Source organism: Bactrocera oleae, chromosome 5 (genome assembly GCF_042242935.1).
Source record: "Bactrocera oleae isolate idBacOlea1 chromosome 5, idBacOlea1, whole genome shotgun sequence".
In the NCBI taxonomy this organism is placed as follows: domain Eukaryota; kingdom Metazoa; phylum Arthropoda; class Insecta; order Diptera; family Tephritidae; genus Bactrocera; species Bactrocera oleae.
Window position 1 is genome coordinate 71001382 of NC_091539.1, and position 21423 is coordinate 71022804.

At 34.9% G+C, this 21423-nt stretch overlaps 1 protein-coding gene across 1 annotated transcript in view; it reads left to right on the top strand.

Moving 5' to 3' along the window:
* Positions 1-18307: 18307 nt before the first annotated feature.
* Positions 18308-21423, top strand: part of Ac13E (Adenylyl cyclase 13E) — a 94286-nt gene continuing 91170 nt past the window's right edge. The window contains exon 1 of the mRNA XM_014247049.3: positions 18308-19125. The gene's annotated coding sequence lies outside the window, so the exon portion shown is untranslated. The remainder of the gene's footprint in view (positions 19126-21423) is intronic.

The window sequence follows — 21423 nt, forward strand, 5'->3', positions numbered from 1 at the left end:
ATGCGGCACTTAGCGCAATATTAAGCCTCTTCTAAAGCATGTGAGCATGTCAAATTTACATACACAATCATAAGTTCACCCGTGTGTATGACAGGCACTTAGTCGCATGTGACATCGTTTCAGCTGTGATATGCTAAACTCCGTAAATTGCAGGTACACAACCGCATTAGCCTCCAATTAGGGTGGGGTGTTGCGCTTCCAGTCAAAGGCGGTAAGTAGTTCAAATTTCGACAATGACTGGCAAATCGCACTTTCTCGCATTATTGTCGCGCTTTGTCATTATTTACTTTGAAGAAGCTACAAAGTTGCTTAAAGGCTGTATTTATGGGCATGCGAAAAGGCTGCGTGATTCGCAAGTTCACGCACTCGTTTTTAATGTGCGAGGTTTGGGATATTGTCCCATTTTGTGCGTGAAATGTGTAAAATCTTTGAAAATTAATCAGGAGCAACATAAAATAGAGCAAAATTAATTTAAGGTGTAATGCACCAGCTTTCAGAAGTCTTAACTAGTAAAGTGTAGGCAAATGTTGTTAATTAGAGGTAATTACTGATGATGATAATATGGTTTAAGTAATGCTAAAATAAAAAGTTAAACATTTCGTTGATCTTTTGTCAATGTTTTGTCTGTGTGAAAATTATGTTAAGCAAAATGTTATCAAAATAAAGATTATTCAATTAGAAACCTTGAAAAAGCTAGACTCTAAATGCAAATTTCTTGTTTCATAAACAACTTGGTCTAGAAAGCTTTTTAGTATCAGAACACCATATATATGGTTGCTATAATCATACCAACATACTAACTACAAGATCAAGCCTAATCTATCCATAATTATACATTGAATTTTATTATTTTACAAAGAAATTTACTATAATAATTTTGATTATAATTTAGTATACTAAGTGATTAAAAACTAAATATGTAATTAGAGAATTTGTTTTTGGTTTTACACATTTTGATATGATCGGTAACAGAAATTTTCACGTAATCCATTTGTTTACAAAATTATTAATAGTTTAGCCTCTGTTGCGAAACTGAGTAATAACTTATATCAAATATCTTGTCTCGCCAGCAAACAAATAAAGTGATTAATTGCAAACAATCGTGACGAAGTGATTTGATAAGCGTCACATTTTCATTGGTATGATTGATGAGTGATTACAGGCGCGTCTTGTGTACAATTCACCAAAATGACAATATTTTAAACTTAATGATACTCAAGATAATCATATAGAGGCTCGACGGAATTGTGGGCTAACCCAGAACTGGTTACTTTGAGTACAGCACTGTCATGCTTGTATATTTTCAGTACGTGATTTTGTTTTTTAAATTAGTATAATATATAATCGAAAGAAGTAGAAATAGTAAAAATTTTGCTTTGCATTTTAGAAACTACTCATAAAATAATTGAATTCTAATTAAAACAAATCCTTGTGAGTATAATTTCTAATGCCATTGAAGAAGAAACTAATCAAGCCTCTAAAAATCGAACATACGAGTACTTCATGCACATACTTTGTAACACTTTGCACTCTTCGAAGATATTGCTATTTTTCAGAGATGAACTGTCTTTAAAATCATTTAAGCAGAAGCTTTTTCTTTAGTTTTGATATCGATCGATTTTAACATTCAAACTAACTAATCAATATAAGAAGTCAAATATTCATGAAATATCTTTTTTCCTTATTACGTAGCCATTATTCGACTTGAAGGGTTTTTTTCACGTATCAAACAACGTGCATAGAAAGAATTAGCAACACGTTTTCCGTTGGCTGCAAACTGTTTGGCCGGTTACATGTTCAGATTAGACACATTTTATTATTGCTATAACAAAAGCAAAAGGTATATTGATATATTCGGAAGTTAACATTTTTTCATTTTTCTTATTTATTTTAAAATTGCATTACCCCCTACTTAAAATAATACTAATTAGTAAGGAAGTGCTAAGTTCAGATATAACCAACAAAAGTGAAAAAAATTTTGCAAAGTGTAGCATAAAAAGCATCTTCTTCAAGCACCAGTTATACTACATTAACAATTCTGCTTATTTTAATAGCGAAAAGTCCAAGAATTTCTACAAATATCCCACAATTAAATGTGAAATAAATTTAAGTGATTGGATTTCGCGCTCAACGGCGAAAGGCTCGGCAACAAAATAAAAAGAATGTTAGTTAAATGTACATTTAAAACGTTCTTATTTTTTATTTAATGCAACGGTGCTTCTTTATTGACACTAATTCAGTTTCGAAGCGTAAAAAATTATATTAAGCGACAAGCAAATAAAGAACTACGAGTGTTTGTATGTGTGTTGGTATGTTACGAGAATAAAATGTTGTTATGAGTTATTTTTATTGTGTGACTGTTAAAATAGTTTACGGTGTTGTTTATCAATTCGATTGCATTATTCACCCGATAAACGCATAAGTACTTATCAGGATTAAACGATTGAGTAACAGTTGGTTGGCGAAGCAAGTGTGATTGCCATGAAACTTTTACGAGCCAAACGTGCACACACACTCCTGTGTTTACCTGCATACTTCACCTGGAGATTTGTGATGAAACTAAAACCATTCGGTTCGCTTAATCGCGCAACTTATCGCCGAAATCAATAAAGTCGCTGAACGCATGCTGCTTTCATCAGCCAAAGTGCTAAATGCAACACTTAGTGCTCACATTACATCGCACATAAATGAAACTAACTTTCACTACGCTAATTGCAACTTCCATTTATTAGGAGAAAAGTTCTTTCGAATGGCGACGAACGTTGTCACTTGCGCGCCGATCGAAGCTTGTCTGCTCTGCAGCTTTACGAACATGTTTATCTCATAAGTGCAGTTGTTAAAACTTTAATGACGCCAGTCAAGTTAGATGAGTTATGCTGGTATGCGGCGAGCATTCATCCAAGAGAATGCTGTCTCTTTTGCTTTTTATGATATTTTATAATACGGAAAGGCAGATTATGCCCAAAAATGGTGATTTTAAGCGATGCAAATCGATGTTTCGATACGCGCACGAGGAATATTGAATATATCTATGTTATATATAAACTGTGCAATGTTATTTTGTTTTCGTTATTGTTATGTCATATTTTTTTGTTTACCATACTGGCAGTTCACAGTTCTAAGATCGGGAGAACTGGATACTTTCCAATTATCTAGCATCGACATTTCTTGCAATTTCGATACTACAATAATTTGGCTCTTTAGTAAATACAATAGCTTTGGACTTGCTGGTAATTATAATAATAGTGTCTATTTATTTAAATCGGTACAAAAATCAATTTATGAGTTTTCTAGTCTACACTAATTCTTTTTGACTTAAACTGACATAATTTCAGCAAAGCAATTTTGATATTAACAACTTATTTTAGTTGAAATAAAGTAACTTTCACTTTTCACGCCAGTGTGCATCCATCATATGCACCCTTGCGCCCGCACATCGCATGCAATACACCACTGAAGACACCACAAGGACGACTATAAATATAATAAAATGTCATACAGCACAGCAAACTAATTTGATCAAATGTAAAAGTTTAAGCAGATAAATTGTAAAAGTTTCAATAAACAAAATAACTCGGTCGATTGAAACGAACTGGACAAAGAGAGGGTGGAGGGCGTAGCAAATGGCAAGCACTTGAAATGCTTTCATACTTCTGTGTGTGTTTTATGTGTGCATATATTGTTGTTGTTGCTGTTCTGCTTTATTGATTTCTGAATAATTCTGTTGTTTATCTAGTTCATGTAAATATAAAATAGCAGATGGCCACAACACATATGACGACTTAAAGGCAAAGTGTGTGCACATAACGGTTATATATTTTTCACATAAACATATTTTATTGCTACTAACTTTTCAATAACCTGTCTCTAATAAAAATTACTATTCTGTAAATAAATAATTATAGATAAATTGAACTTTGAACTTAGCAAGTAGGACGTTATGTTTTGTTAAAATTACAGTATTTTTATATATCTTTAAGTATTTTATCTGTCAATATAATTTTTAGTATCGCGATACATTTTTTGCTTAGAGAAAACTTAACCCCTCTTCTTATTTGCTATAACTTAAAGTACCGTGTACTTGTCACAAATAGCCTCCATATATATTTATGGTATCAAGGAACCCCAAGATACATCAAGAGAGGTGGTCTCTTCACTACCAGAAATTATCAGCCCGCTTTAAACTGAAAATCCCCGTCTTACCCTAACAAATCTCCAATTCCAAGTCTCTCAATGTGAAAGCAGCGAAGATAATATATTATATATATTTTTGGATACTATCGTTGGGATGTTATATTGTTTCGTGTTCAAGTCTACTTTAATCTTCTATAACATCTCCAGAATATTGTCCGAAATTCTCAAGTTGATCCCAGTAATAGTTTTGGAGATACAGTTTTGAAAAGTTACGCGCTCGAGGTCAGCTATGTAGTCACTTAAAACTTTAAACGCGTGTTTCTTAAAACGCGTTTTCAAAGTGGGTTGTCAAGATTTCTCCCGAGCTGTTCAACCGATCTTAATGAAATTTTACGCAAGTCTTCAAGATATGCTTTACAAGATGTTGAATTCAATTACAATTATATTCTTTCAATTACAATTAATTAAAACAAAGAACGTTGAAAAATGTTTACTAAAATTTGCTTTTTTAAATATCTACCAAAAATTTAATTATTTCTTTATTTGTTTTTTCTCCATCCAGTACCCAGTTAATGGTCTTATTTCAAACACATATTTTTTTTTAACTTTTGATAATCCTGTCAGAAGTTCTGCTGGCGACGCGGAAGCACATTTTTTCGAGGGATAGTTTCAAGCACATTTGTTTCCATGTATTCTCATTTCTTCAAATATGATATTCTTTCTCTCCTGTATCAAAGTCAAATACCTATTGAGGCATCAATTGATTTGGCATATTGTTTCCTTTTTTGTTGCTTATATGACACCCGTTCGTTACCCCAATTCACTTAACACAAGCGTGTAATCGGTTTACTTATGTCAATTTAGTTTTTTCGCCAAAACACTTAACTCAACTATGTACATGTCAAAAGGAGAAAACAAGGAATATTAAAAGCGTAAAATTCAATTACAATTTCATATATTATCGCGTTCGCATTCTATGCGTATATGTGTGCCACTAAAAGCGCTCCCCTACCTAAAACACTATATTCTCAGCGTTTTTACTCCCTTTTGTGTTTTGCAAGTGTTTGCTTTTACCCGAAAAAATAACAGTTACTCAATTTAGAGACGAGAAAAACACGCAAAAAAGGCTGCGCTCAACAATACGAACAACAAACCAACAACACCCATACGAGAGCAATAAAACACTTCAGGTGATTAAAGCATTATATCAAAAGAGCGTGAAAATTGTGTTAAAATAGAGCGACCACAAAATGTGAAAGTCACCAAAACAAGTAGAGTGAATGAAAAAAATGCAGAAAAAAATTTCAGAACTGAAATTAATCTAATTAAGTTGTTTCACTTTCGAAAAGGGTGACATGAATTCGTTTATATCATTAACACAGTAATTTACAGGTGAAGCATTATATAAAAATTAAAACAATGAAAAGTAATGTTTAACTATTCAAAGTAAAATGACAGAAAAATAAAAGTCAGCAATTTAATACCACGATTTTGTAAATGTTGCAGAGAAATTCAAAATAACATTGAATTGTTACTTAAGAGACTTGGCAACATCAATGAATTGAAATTCTTCTTCCTCTTCTTAAAAAAAAAAAATTAAGTTAACTTAACGCAACTATCTTCCATGTTTTATGCCAGCAATTGAATCTCTCACTTTACTAACCAAATATTACAGAAAATTACAAAATATTATGGGATTTTCTTAGAAAGCAACATCAAAGAATTATAATTTTGAATTAAAATTTGCTCAAAAAAACTAATTAAATTAATAACGATTTAATATAAAACCGAATTGACCTAAACTAAGTCAACTGTTCTCCATCTGATAAGAATATTGTGAGAAAATAATATCAATTATTACTAGGTCTGGAAATTCTTATCCGTATTAAATTGAAAAGGTCTCAAGATATGCAAACCACCACTTTTTCGAGCGTTTCATGTCTACAATTGCAATTAATAAATGAAACCTGGTGGTCAAACGTGCATCATTAAGCAGACAACGCCATAAAATGCCTGACGAAGTCACTGCTTTCGTTGAACGTTTGAAAATTTTCATTAAAATAAATGCCTAGAGCATGCGGCAATTAAAAACTACAAAACAAACCACCAACCACAAATACAACAATGAAACAGCAGCAAGATCTAAGAAGAGTGTAAATAAAGAAAATCAACGGCACATAAAAATTCAACAAGTTATTGCACACCATGTTTCTGAGGGAGGCGGGTATGATGTGGCGCGCCAAGTGCACACATTAATCATACGACTCGGTGACCCAAAGCGAACAACACTGGCATTTGCACCATTCTGCTGACTTTAAAAATGTGCGCTGCTTTCCCGTTTCATTCGCGGAATAATTTTTTTGTAAGGCGGCATATCCAATGAGAATTCTTAGCAAGTGAAACTTCTTAGAAAATAGTCTATCGTTTTAAATATAATCAATTTAATTTATGAAAAGTTGTGAATATTCATTCCAAGTGAGCATAGCAGACTTTTAAAGTGTCTACGCTCTTGTTTTGGCATCCACATTTTCTGTGATATTCTATTTTCAATCTATTTTCATCGATTTCTTTTGTCAAAAGGCTCTCCTAGACACGTTTATATAAATAAATAAAGCGAGACTTCGCGTTTTAAGTTGACTTAGCTGCTCACGCGAAAATTGATTAATCGTCGCTGCTTCAGCGAATATAAATAAACCATTATTTTAGCTCCTGACGACAAAGGTGTTATTGTTAAGAAGAAGTTAAATTAGAAAAGTAACTAATGCGGTCGCGTATCTTATAAATTCAACAGAGATAGCAATTTATATTTGTCTACTCAAGTCAATTGTCTGGCTTCCCCGTTTGACGTTATCATAATAAGAGGCGTCAAGGCGCTGCGGAATGCGCAAGTAAATAATCAGATTAATTGTTTCTTTATTTAGTTTTGGCAGTCAATAAGTCGCAATAGATAAATATGTAGATATATTAAAGATGTTAAGGTATTACTGTACTGGGTACTGCGTAATGAGTGAATGTAAATATTGATTAATAAGGCAGAATGAAGTATTTTGTACTCCACTCTTTCTTACTTTGCCATTTAGATTAAAATAATCTTTGTTTATAAGAAGGTTTTACAGGTATTTTATATATTTTTTGCTGACCTCTATCTCTGCAGACATGTGAAAAAGTTCATTGCTAATTTCAACTTGGATACATTTGCATGATGGACCTTTTAAGGTTTCTTGCTTCATCAAATGTTTTTTAGAATACAAGCATACTTGTTCAATTACTTATAAAGTCTTATCAACATAAATGCATGGTGTTTGAATGTTTTAGTACAAGATACCTGAATAGTCGGTAGTACGCAAAAAAGAAAGGTTTCTAAAGTATTTCCTTTCATCAGGATTCTGTATCATGGTACTACATTGAAGAATTTTTCGTAATAAATATTCTAAAAAAAGTTGAATACTAATAATTCTCACAGACAAAACTTACCAATACCATATAAAGTATCTTCGAATATTTTGAAGTTTATATATTGTAATCAAAATACATTGTAATACAGTCAAACCTGGTTACGAGAGAGTTCAAGCGACATGATTTTTTTCTCGCTTATAGAGAGTTCATATATTTTTTCAAATATAGTCTTATTGCCAACCGCCGAGTATTCAAAAAACTTGTAGAGCGTCTCCAAAGCCTTTACAGTTTCTTGCTTTTTTGGCGTAGTTTCAATTTCTCTATCCGAACTCGGTGATTGATCAGCAAGATTACAAGAAAACAACATAGTTCCTGATTCCTGAAAAAAAGAATGTCTGATACATAGAAAAATTGTCGCTTATAGAGGTAAATACAAAAGAGGCTCTCTGTTACAGAGTTTAGAGTGGGAAAAACGACTGTCACTTATGGAGATTTGGTTTCTCACTTAAAGAGGTTTTTGAGACTTCAAAGTTCGGGTTTTGAGAATTGTTCTAATGAGTTTATAGAGTTTTCTCGCTTACCCAATTCTCAGGTTTGACTGTATTTAATTACTGATTTTGGTCGATGAAATACCTTTTCATTTCGAAAAACACGATTTTTCTGATTTTTTTCTAAGGAAAAGAAAAACCAATCGTGACGTCAGCTATGAGCCCTTGAATACAGAAAGCTCAAGAGCAGGGCTTTATTTTTCACATTTAGCACTAGACTTCGACAACACAAACTCCAAAGTATTAATTAAACTCACTAAAAATTATAAAATAGTACGTGCTGTCCAAAGAAATATAGTCAGACCAACTGCATATCCCAGAGTTAAAATAAAGTTCGATGAACTAAGCATTAAAAACAAATATTTCATCTTACCAAAGATTATATATATATTATTATAGAATTATTATAAACAAAAACTTACACGAAAATTAGAAGAAGCGAACCTTTTAGTTTTCGATACCAGCGCAATCAAATCTCCCGAAGCAGAGCAGCTTTAACAATGGAGTAGAATATCACCCAGAAGTGGACCTGGTATGAACTACAGTTATAACGGGTTTTTTATATGGTGACATTAATTATTATTTTACTTTATTTCGCTGTATTAAAATTGGTTTTAATTAATGGTTTTAGTAACTCAACGATTTAAGTATCCAATAAATGCAGGCGAATGTTTGCACAAACGTTTCCCACACACTAAAATGCCCAACTTTATTTTATTTTTTATTTACTACTTGAATTTTGTCATTAAGTTGTGATTGAATTTTTTATAGTTAAGAGTCCATAAAAGCGCAAATATATCACAAAAACCAAAACTAAAAAAAAATAAACTCAAACAGTTGTCACCACAAACACGTTGCAGCGGCCGCAATGCATTTATTATTAATACTTTTCCACGCACAGTTTCATTTTTGATGCAATTAAATTGAAATTAATTAAATATGCTCTTAATAACCATAAAAAGCCGGGCATTCTGTTAAATTGAGTAATGAAATGTTTATTTATGGGAACTCTACCCACTCGTTCTGAGTTTAACACCTGCTGCCAATTACTTGTTGCAAGCATATGGCTACATTGGCAAAATTTATACTCCATATATGGGCATACTGTGATATATCTTATGTTGTTGTTGTTATGTGGTATAAATTTAGGCTTATAAATATATCAAGTTGTTGCAATTCAAAGCACTTGGAGCCGGTGCGAAAAATGTGTTTGCAAAGCGAAATCTTTTAGAAAAGTGATCTTAATTAAATTAGCGAGGTGACCAGAAGGCAGATTTATTAAATTAAATAACACCTCACTCTGAATATGTAATTGAAGCATAATGTTTTAAGCGGAAAAATTATCATAAATAGGAAATTGAGGAGACTAATAAATATAACTGGCGGTTTTAAGGCTAGGTATCATTGACTGTTGAATATCAGTCCAAATCGCCAAATGTTGTCAGTGTGTTCAGTAAAATTTGGAACTTCAGCATGTCACGTTTCACTCTGGTACAACGCTTCGAAATTGTCCCAAAATTTTATTACGCCAGTTCACGTTCTCCGAAAAGTCCACAAATTCGTGCTCATCAGAAAATCTTCTTCGTTAACAATCAAAATTGTCGCTTGTGGGTTTGGTACGGACTGTGGTATGGCGGCAGCATTGAGCCTTATTTGTTTCGGAATGAGACAGAAATGCCGTTACCTTCAATAGCGAGCTTCATAGCACGGTCGACTCTTTTTCCCCCAGAATTTGATGAAATCGACGTGGACGAAGAGCTCGAAGACAATATTCAGCGCACTGTAGCCGAAACTCCAGCCGAAATGCGGCACCTGGTCATCGAAATTTTGCGCAAACCGATGCAGGTATGAAACGGGGCCGTGGTAGCCATTTGGCCACAACCGAGAACTGCAGCATTAACGCTGTTCAACCGCAGATGTATGGGATGATCGTTTTTTCGTAACCGTCATAGAAACATGGAACTGCTGGTAAACACTAGCGACCACTTATGCGGTTGTACTAATTGCTGTTGCTGAGTTTTTCAAATTGTGGTTTATACCAACTTTTACAAATATTTGGATTTTCCGGACAAAATTGTAATTGAGATATATTGAGCAAGTGCAAAGTCTACAAATATATTTTTCTTTTCGGTAGAATTATCCCATCAGTTGTTGCAACATGTCAGCAAAAAAGATATCACAAGAAATCGTCTGCATGTTTTTTCTCTGAATGCGAAATCAATTAGCTTTTATCCATATTGTCGACTAAAAGAAATCTTATTCTGAAGAAATAAGCTGTAATACCCACGTTCACCTTGCTTTAAAGTAAAGTCGCATGGATGGCAAGCAACTTACCAACAGAGTTTACAATATAATTTTCTTGTTTTCTATTGCAAATAAAATACATAATTATAAAAAATAATTTTATTAACAAGCGAAAGCAAATTAAAAATTTTATAATCATTTACTCATTGTCTTTTGGTGAAACATGCACACATTTACATAAATATGGTATGTGCTCTCGCGCGCTATACCCCGCCGACAAATTCCCTACAGACACAGCGTTAACGCCGTTACATAGAAAGCAATTAAAATGCCGCACGCGCTGCAACAAAATGTGGCATGAATAAATTTAATGGCGCAGCATTTTTTACGCTTGATTTTTATAAACATAATTTGCGGTTGATTTGTTGAATTGACAGCGAACCGCAGCATCGTCAGCACCACCAGCAGCGCACAAAAACAACAAAAGAGCAACACAACAACAGCAGCAACAAGAACACACAAATTGCGCTAAATAAGCAGCGGAGCAGAGAACCGCGAAGGGCGACGGTAATGACATTGATCCACAGCAACACAACAAAAATGAAAAAGCCCGCAAATATTTTCTATGTGTGGTACGTGCAGTTGAGTGTGTGTGTGGCGTGTACGTGAGAGGGCCATGACGCGCCATTTGAGTTCAATGCACAAATAAACGGACGAATGCTGCTGTTGCCGTAAAGTGTACTTATTGTACTTGTGGTGTCGGTGCGGGGTATAGGGTGTATGATGTGACGTGTAAAGGGTGCTTATTTGGCTTGGGGTACTTTGTGGTGCATAATGCGCGCACACAGCTGCAGCTGTCGAAGTGTCATTGCCGGCATCACTGTTGTTGCTTTCAAACAACGAGTGTAGTAACATACTAGCCAGCAATGGAGCCACAGTCACCGCCAAGATGCCGCTGTCGCTGCCGACATTCAGGCATCGAACGGTGGTTTGTTGACTGGCTGATTGCTTTGTGCTGCTTGGTGCTGTGCTGTGTACTCCTGTTTATTTTCGGCTCATTGCAGTTTCACATTGACCCAGTTACGGCGATTCGTGTCAAATGCTTTTTACTAGCAACAACACCGACAGGTAGCAGCCACGGTGTCTGCATTAGTGAAGTCACGTGATTGCTTGTAGGTGAAGGCATGTGTGGGTGGTAAGCACTTGGTGCCCTTGACTGCAGCTGATTACTTTCTGGTTGAAGCGTTATGTGCCGGGGAAGGAAGGGTGCGTCACAAAAGAATTCATTAAATGTCAACGGTACTTTTGTACGAATTTTTGAAAAAGTTTAAACTGAAGGTAATGCCCTTGACAGTTGCAAGAAGCGCATTGAGTTCCCAGCTTTTTATATTTTTCGAATTGAATAACGTTTAATCGAGTGAAAGCATTCGCTTGAATAATAATTAGTGCGAATTACAGAAGAAAAGCAAACTTTTACCCAGGTTTTAAGTCACTGATACGCCGTGGCGTACTCCTAGCGGCTACGTTTGCTATGGGATAATTCGAGGTTCATATTTTAAGATTTTTAATTTTTTCCGAGAAATGTATTTTTTTAACAAATGTTTAATAAAACCACGTTGCCACCTAAAATTATTTAAGACTTTTTTTCTTATCATAAAATTAAAAATATGCTAATTAACAAGAAAACATTTAAACAAGCTTTTTTACCAAAATTTTAAAGTTTGTAGTTGCCACCTGATATTTATGAAATATTTGTATGCATTAAACTTGAACATAAACACATAACAATTATTATAAAAAGTGAAAAATCTGTTATTTTTAAGAAGGTATTTTTCAAAAATTTTATTTTATGCTTTTGCCACCGCGAAAGAAGCAAGTTAAAGATAATATAAAATCCATTAACATTTGACTGCTTGGGCAATTTATCATAACCATTTTCACTTTTACTGCAATTTAGTGATTCGAAACAAATGCAATTACCGCAAACAAAGTGAAGACAAGCAATCAACTGCACACGGCGACCCTCAACATCCGGTCTGCAGCGGCGTCGGGTCACGACAGCTAAAAGTTTACACTGTTGATGTGAACTCCTTTACGCGACTGTACACAATGAGATTTAATTTAAGTTCGTTGCAAACTTTGCATTTGCAAATGACGAGAATGACCAAACCGTTTACTAGAAATGCGTTCGACGTCATTATTTACTCTCACTATTCACGGCTTTCTAATAATTTCTAAATAAAAAAGAAGCTGAGAGCCAAAAAGTCATAAAATCTTAAAGAAGAATAAAATATTTATATATAATATATATGAGCTCATTTTTCGTGCCAACAAAAAACTGAATCTACTCCACATAAACATATATTTTCTTGCGCGTTTTGATCATTTCACGTTACGTATACGCCCTGCCGCCTTATGATAACAAGGTATAGCTTGAAGTATATAATATTTACAAAGATCGGTTACAGAGTTTTAAATCCATTTCTAAGCATCTGAAAAAGAAGCGAAAATTTAATTTTGCTTTTTGAAGAAAATTATATTTCACAAAAAATCATAAAAAATATACTCAAAATATTTAACTTACATATCTACTCTACAACACCATATATAATTAGGGCAACAAGTAAACAACAGCACATAATCTGCATTTTACTAAAGCAGGCGAGTAATTAATCGCGATTCATACACTCGAACCTCATTTCCGTGCTGAGCAAAGCGCTGTAACAGCACAGCGTTGTGATGGCAGTGTTGCCATGTTACCTAAAAAAGAGACTTAATTATGCATCTTGTTTTATCTACCTGTTTATTCTACCACACTCTCCTTCCCCTTTGATGTGTGTGCGCCCTTCAATTCTAGCGCTAAGCCACCATGTAAACCGTTATGCTAGTTTGTGCACCTCAAAAAGACTGTTGCGCCACGCTTGAGTTGAACGCCGCGGAGTGGAAATTATATCCGCGGTAATGTCATAAATTTACGCTCATTAACTGTGGAAATTAAACTCTACACCATCTTTCCGCACACCCGTGTGCCAAAGTCATTGCCTTATCCAGCTATCTGCAGGACTGGCCAATAACTATAACAACAACAACAACCACACAAGTAGAAGCACATTTAGCACAATTTCAACTATAGCAACTATGTAAAGTGACAGCAATAAGCCGCCGAGTGGCTGAGTGGTGTGCGGGGCGAGTAACTGAAGTGTCCGGATGTGCGACTGTTGATGCCATTAAAATTGTAATTATAATTTCACTGATTTTCGACAGTTGCTGGAAAAGGCTTAACGCCAGCCTCGTGCTTTGCGCTTAATGCGACAGTTTGCGCGCGCTCACCGCGCCTAGCTAAATAAATGCTGAAGCGTTTGTTTTATGGAGGTGAATGTATGTGTATGTGTGGTGCGGAAAATATCGGCCAATGATATTACCAAGCAGCTTTTATTCACTGCTTATCATTATTAGATTTGCTACTTAATGAGAGATTTGTTTCTATGTAATCGATTTAGCTTCAGCATCCGTTGCCTCTAGAGAGTTTTTGCCTTTGATTATTTACAGAAGATTATAGGAATTGGCATCAGTGTAGACTTTCAAAAAAATAGTTGTTTTCCATATTTTCAAAGTTTAACTATTTAAAAATATGTCTACGAGAGGTTTTATGAAAATTTAAATTATTTTCGGAGATATAGATATTTTACTGACCCGGCCTCCAAACTGATTCGGCTGGGTCTAATCGAACATAAGACTTTACGCGAAACTTTAAATGCGTTTTTCTCAGACCTGACTTTTTCAGTATGATACCTACGATTTATCGAGTTCTCCTGGACCGCTTTTTCTTTAAACTTTAGGAGATTCTTCTTTATATACCGCTCTCGAGTATGAACTAGCCTCATCCCCAAATTTCCCCTTTTGCTATTGTTAGAAAATACGACAAAATAAAAAAAATCGTTTTTTATTCAAACAGTCGGCAATTTGTTAAAAAAAAAATGTTTTACTATGAACTAGCGAGACAATTTTTTTCTGTACTCTTGTTATATTTATAAATAATTGATAAAAAATTCTATAATAGAAATATTGATATCCTTTTTTTACGACACCTAAAAAATTACCTAAAATTCATGTCTCCAGACTAGTAATAGGAGGATTTCGGAAACCAATTTTCTTTATAATAATTTTAATGTTGTAAACAGATATGAGGGTACTTTTGATGATGATCTCAAAACCTTTATAGAAAATCTTTTTATAGGTGAATATGCATAGACTAAATCAAATGTTCAACATTTTTGGTGAATTTGTGGCGAAGAAGAAAGCAATAAATGCAAATTTATATTTGGTTCTGATCAGAAAGACGCATATGTTACAAAAGCCATAACTTGCCTACATACTTTTATAAATACATACATATTTGTGTAAGGTTGGGTCATCATCTTCTTTAATATATTCTGGAAACAATTAATTATTATGTGAATTTCCAACAATTTTATTTTCCATAGAAGTTAATTGGCTCCAATTTCAAAACTTCAGCTTTTGCCACCTTTCTGTAAATGTCCGCATAGTCGGAAGGAAAATTAGTATAAATGTTACACCTGTGCTTAGGCATTCCCATTGTCACTTAAAAACACCTGGGACAATGAAGAATCGTGTATGCATCAATATAACTATGTTAAGAGTAGTTTTTATATAATGACTCTCATTAGCCGACTACAGGAAGTCAATACGAAAATAAAGTAGCCAAAAAGTGTACATATGTTTTTTGTTGGTTATGTTGTAGCTCGTGTGTACTGTTTTCTTCACGTGGTTGCCCTTACTTGAAGTAGAGGATATACGAACTCAACTTTGTAGGCCTATTATAGGGTTAACAACTACACTTGTATTTAGGTTTATTGAAATATTATTTTATTTAAGTTAACTTAGTGCTTCTGATGAAACTTTTTATTGATTTCATTTGTCACTCACATAACCTCGCACCTGTATAACCTCACAATAATATAGGCATCGCCGTACAATTCATTATTAGCATTTTAATAATTAAGTAGCCATGGAATTTCGTTATTAGAAGTAATCCTATTGCGACCGAAATATGAAAAGAATATCCGCTACTGGGGAATACATGCATATGTACATAATTAATCAATAATGCGCTTGTACGAGTCAGGGAATTCGTGTAGGGATTCATACATATGTTGCGTGTTGAACGCTCAGCTGTGGCTCAGTTACACGCATGTGATGGAACTTTTTACAAGCAGCGAGTATGTAAGTGTAGGTATGTATGTATGTAGGTGCGCCCATATATTAGGCATTTGTTGGCGACAGCACCAAACTGACAGGCAACACAAAAAACGGTACGAGTGGGCCTGGAAGTGTTTTTAGGGTGCTCACTTGTAAGCGAGAGTGCACTAATTTAGGAAACAATTATTAATTGGCTCGAAAATTACGAAACTCTCGAACGCTTTCTCAATTTTGGAAATACAATAATTCTTTTCAGAAAAATATACTTCAAATGTGAACCAAATCGGACCACTGACTGCGTAGTTATTAAATGGTTACTTAGCACTCGTAATTCCATTGTTGAAAAAGGAAACATATACCAAATTATCTTCTTTTTTCAAAGACTGCTTTTTTGAAGGATCAGATGATATATTACACTGAGCCCGACGTAGACCCAGAACTGCAAAATATTATAAATTCTATGACTCCAAGTTAGCCCGGCTGTCACGGTGCCTCAATTGGAGTAAATATCGCAATATACTTGTGTCGTTGACAGAACTTAACACGAATGTTGTAACAAACCATAATGGTATTCGTATATGTTGATTTAAAAATGTATACTTTAAAGTTAATTGCGCGACACGAATTTGCCATTAGAGCAGCAGCCGATTGTTGTCGATGTACAACTTCTGCTCGCGCTCATACAATTAACTTTGTTCGGTGTATATTCTCTTAATGGCTGAGGCTATGTTATAAGTAAGGTAAACATGCTCATACCACACATATATACATATATGTACATCAATGAGTAAATTGCCTTGATTTAGAAGACCAATACAATTAATATTAACCACCTCAACAAACTTGTGACAGGCTTATGTCGACTTTCGAGGCTCCGGTTGATCCAAAATTAAGAGTTTTTGGCATTACAAAGGTCTAGCATTCTTAGTTGTTCAAGTGAGATCCTTTGTGATTTCTGTCGCAAGGATCAGCCAGTTTACCTAACCGAAGACAGAAATAACTTTTCAAAATTCTATATGTCCTTTCTCTATAATTGCGCTCGAGCAATCGCTTCATCTGCAAAGCATATGGAGAAATTCTTTTAGCGTAGTTCTGATTAATAGTAAGAAGGCTTTATGAGTAACTTAGGTTTCAATTACCTATTCAAATTACACTTTCTTCCTACTTTTTGAAATTATATTATATTATTCTGATAATTTTTTTCTATTCCATGATTTCGGAAAGCCGATCAATATTTATTATAATTATCGATGATTTTTATGCTGCTTAAAATTTGGCCAGTGAATTTTACAATACTTGAGCTTATTAAAAATGGATTTCACAACAGCTTAAGTTATTGTATTGGACAGGTAGTTAATTTAACCATCGGTCGTTTAATACAATATTTTATAGTGCGGACTTTCAAATATTAATTTCCAAGGTTTTTTTTTTCAAATTTGAAGACTAAACTTGTAAGTAAGGGCTAAGTTCGGGTGTAGCCGAACATTTCATACTTATGCCACTTGCAAGGATCACAGCCGGAGAAATACCTGCAGGTGCTGGCCTAAAACTTTATAATAAAGTATGTTGCCAAAGAATTCAATATTCATTATATGAAAAAATCGTGAATGAATTACAATGAAATTTGGTATTTTATTCTCAATTAGTTTCATATCTATATTTTACTTCCCGTCAGTTAAAATTATATTAAAATCATCCTCAAATGAGATACATCTGACATAAACTTAACCTAAGAGTCTAAATTTAATAAAATGATTTGATGTACAAAACGTCAACCAGTAGATCGGAATTGATGATATTATAGGTATGAGATAAAGACCAAGGCCTAGAAATTACTATATGAAGAATAATTTAATTTTACATATTTTCGGCAAAAAACTAAATTTTATTCAATATTATACGTTCAGTTAATTTTGCTAAGATATCTTACATATTGACCGATATATACATCAAACCTTTTAGAGGACGGGCCACGCCCACTTTTTAAACATTTTCAAACAACAGGGACTCCTTATTATTGCGATTCGTTGTACCTCATTACTATTTTGTATCTTAATTTGCGGCTAAGTTATGGCAATTTATAGGTTTCCGATTAATAGCGTTTTGTGGGCGTGGTAATAGTTCGATTACGCCTATCTACAATACCAACCCTCCTTAAAACATGTGTACCTAGTTTCATTACGATAACTCAATTTTTACGGATTTCAACTCGTCTAGACATCCTGATAATTTTTATATATATAATCCTATATATTATATATATATATAATCCTATATATGTATGTGTATATATCTCGATTAGTTTTAGGTGATACAAACAAACATTAGTTGAAACATGTTTCAAGATTATAAAAATTGAAATAAAAATAGTTTACCTTGTTCAAAGTCAATATCCCTAATTTCCTACATGGACGGTAGGGACCCCATGAAAAGTATCTCAACATTTATTTCCACTTACAGAGATTGTTGATAGAATCAGTATTCAAAGCAATATCACTCATAAACATACATAAAAACACATATTTGTATATACCTGCCCATTGTTATAAGCACACACACACACATACAAAACAGCAAGTAACCCGCTTCTTGGTGTATTTGTTCTTGCCGATGTTGTGTTTTGTTCGATGGCGAACATGTTGCCACGTCCAGCACACAGCCAACCGGCCAGGCGGGGGGCAGCGAATAACACAACAGCACGAACAACCTGTGAGCTCCGAGTTGTCGTTGCAAGCCAACACAACAGCCACGCACATCTACCCATACACACACACGCTCGTACACGCCGTCACACGCATGTGGCTGACCTGGGGCGCAGCGCTGGCGACAGCAGTGCGGCGAACAAAAGCGATTCGGCTGCTCAGTTGTGTTTTGTGCGGCGCGTGTGATGGTTTTCTCGGCTCTCTATTGGCGCATCGACGTGACTCCACTCGACTTGGCTTGACTCGGCGTTGACACGCAAACCAGAATGAAACGTGAATTGCTTGTAGACGAAAAAAAAAACAAGAAAATAAGCAAACAGAATTTAAATAATTAATGTACAATAGCAACAAAGTGGCAACGTGTGAGTGAATTTGAAGCTTTGAAGAAAAAAAGTTGAACTGCAGTGAATGCGCCAAGAAGTTGGGGGGGTTTTCTAGCAAAGTAGTGCTTGACAATCGATTTTTGCTAATAGTGAGCAACAATGTGAACCACAAAACTCGCCGGCCGCGAATCTAGAAGCTTGTACACAGAAACAGACGCGATGAATTTTGGAGTTCACATGTAAATAGAGTTTTCGGCATTAAAATTCGACGCAAACAGTGGTGTTGTTGTAATAATTGAACTACAAATATTTAAGTGGAAATATTGTACCAAAATACATACATACATACAATATTAATGTGAATATGAGCGTAGAAATTAGAAATAGTGAAATTACTTGTGAATCGAATTAATTTATGCGCATAACTGGCGTATCAATATTAATTTGTGTGTAAAATACAAAAAATAAAAAATATACAACAATAACAAAACTATCGTAAAATTTCAATTTCAACCTTAAGCAGCGTCCGCACCAACAAGCATCATCTGTTTTTACTAAGTAAGTGAGTGGCCAAGCCACCAGCGAATACTAGTGTGTTTGTGTGTGTGCGATAGTGACTAAATCTCAGTGTAAGCGGTTTTTTGTGTAGTTTTCAGATGTTGCTGTACTAAATCGTCTGCTTGTGCTGTCTGTCTGTCCGCCTCTGCTGCTGCGCGTTCACTAAAAGTGCGAGTATCTGTGAGATACAATTTCGCACGCTTGCACTCAGCGCGCCCTCAGTACTGTGGCAGGGCAATAAAATGCCAGAAAAAATTTAAGAGCAACAACAACAAAAGACACTAGCACATGCACTGCAGCAAGTTTGTTGCTTTTTATTTATCTGTCCTCTCTCTTTGCTTCTTACCGCCGCGCGCTGCTCACGTTGTTGGCGATTTTCGCAGTACTCTTTGCTTTGATCTTCGCCTTTCAGCGAAGCTATAAAAAGTAGCTGCACTTATGCTTTCTTGTGTTTTAGTATGCAATTTTTTGTTGACTTCTTTTCAGGGGTATTCCCCTGTGGCAGCTAAAGTGAATGCATTTCGCAAGCACAAATGGATTTCTGTAATTTATATATGCAGCTGTGTGCATCTGCTCATATATATGTGTGTTTGTGTGTGTGTTGCATTCAAAGCGCTTATAAAATTCACTTTTCTGCTGCGCTGCTACATTTTAGTCGACTTTTGGCCGATAGTTGTTTTTTTCCACTTTTCATAGCATTTTGTTTTGTACATCTGTTTGTGTTTGTTGTTGTTGTATTTGATTATCTCACGCTGTTTGCTTGTCTGCTAGTCCAACTATGTTATCTGTAAATGTAGCGGCTTGTTTCTTCGCCCACTGGCTTTATCATTTTTGGTGTTCCATTCTCTCAGTGTTCCGCAGTTGTTGCATCTTTAAATCGCGGACTTATGAAAATACCGGCAGGGGAGGGTGGGAGATTGTATATTTACCATAGGCATTCATATCAGTAATCAGTTTGAGTTTTGTAGAAATGATTTTGACATCTGCCTCTACAAGGTGCGGTCCAAAGTAAACAGGACTTTTAAAAAAAAAAGACAGAACAAATGGTTTTATCAGCAAAATCAATTAATTTTATTCTAAATAGTCTCCTTCTGCTTTAATACAGCTGTTTACACGGTCCAAAAGCATGTCGAACGAGTGTTTTAGCTCGTTGCCCGGTATGACCGCCAGTATGCCGGTGCAAGCCAATGGCCTCCACGTCTGCATAACGCTTTCCTTTCATCGGCAAATGCATTTTTCCGAAAAGATAGAAGTCGAAGGGTGCCATATCAGGTGAATACGGGGAGTGGTTGATTGTTAAAATGTGATGATGAATTCACGCACAGTTTCGATAGAATTTTCGGTGATCACGAATTTTGGTTGGCCCACATGTTCATCGTCATTTATGTCCTCACGACCACTTTGAAAACGTTGAAACCACTCGTGCACTCTGCTACGGGATAGGATCGCCATAAACTTGTTTCATCAATTGAAACGTTTCGGTAAAAGTTTTACCAATTTAAAACAAAATTTAATGTTGGCTCTTTGTTCGAAGCTCATTTTCGCAGCGATGACAAAAACATACTGACACTTAAAACGAAATAACTTCACTTCGAATAGATGAAATGTCATCAAATTTTTACTGGAAATCGATAAAGGATAGCAGATTCTAACGCACTAGTCGACATATAGATGGCGCCTCTAAAGTTTACTTTGTTACTTTTTTACTGTTCACTTTTGAACGCACCTTGTAAACCACTCTCGTCAGTTTGCTATGAAACCGCATGTGTGGACTGATCTCAACAAATTACATATAATTGTAAATCGGTCAGGAATGGTCGTCAAAATATTGAAAAATACGACGAAAAGATGCTGGACCTTACTTTTACTTGGAACTTTTACCAAAGAAATATCACGGTAAGAGTCCGAAGACTCATTTAATATCAAATACATGGAAGAAGAATTCGCGCAGACATGGTTGATCAGTTCTTAAATAGTACTATGCACTAACAATTGATATACAAACTTTATTATACAAGTTGTTACTAAAGTAAGTTCAATTTGTAAACGGAACAAATTGCACCGCAAAGTATTGTTTCAGAGCCTTTGGAAATAATGTACAAAAAAATCCTTTTAAGAAGTTTATGGGACCAAGTACAAGACACTTACTTACTTCTGTGTCTGAAAACTAGCCTCTCAAATGCTTCCTCCTTTCAACATAATGCTATCTATTTCTTGCTGCTAATTTCAAACTGTTTTGAGAAGGCAAAAACTCTCTTCACTGAGTTCAAAATTGTATTTTCTTAGTAAATGTTGCAC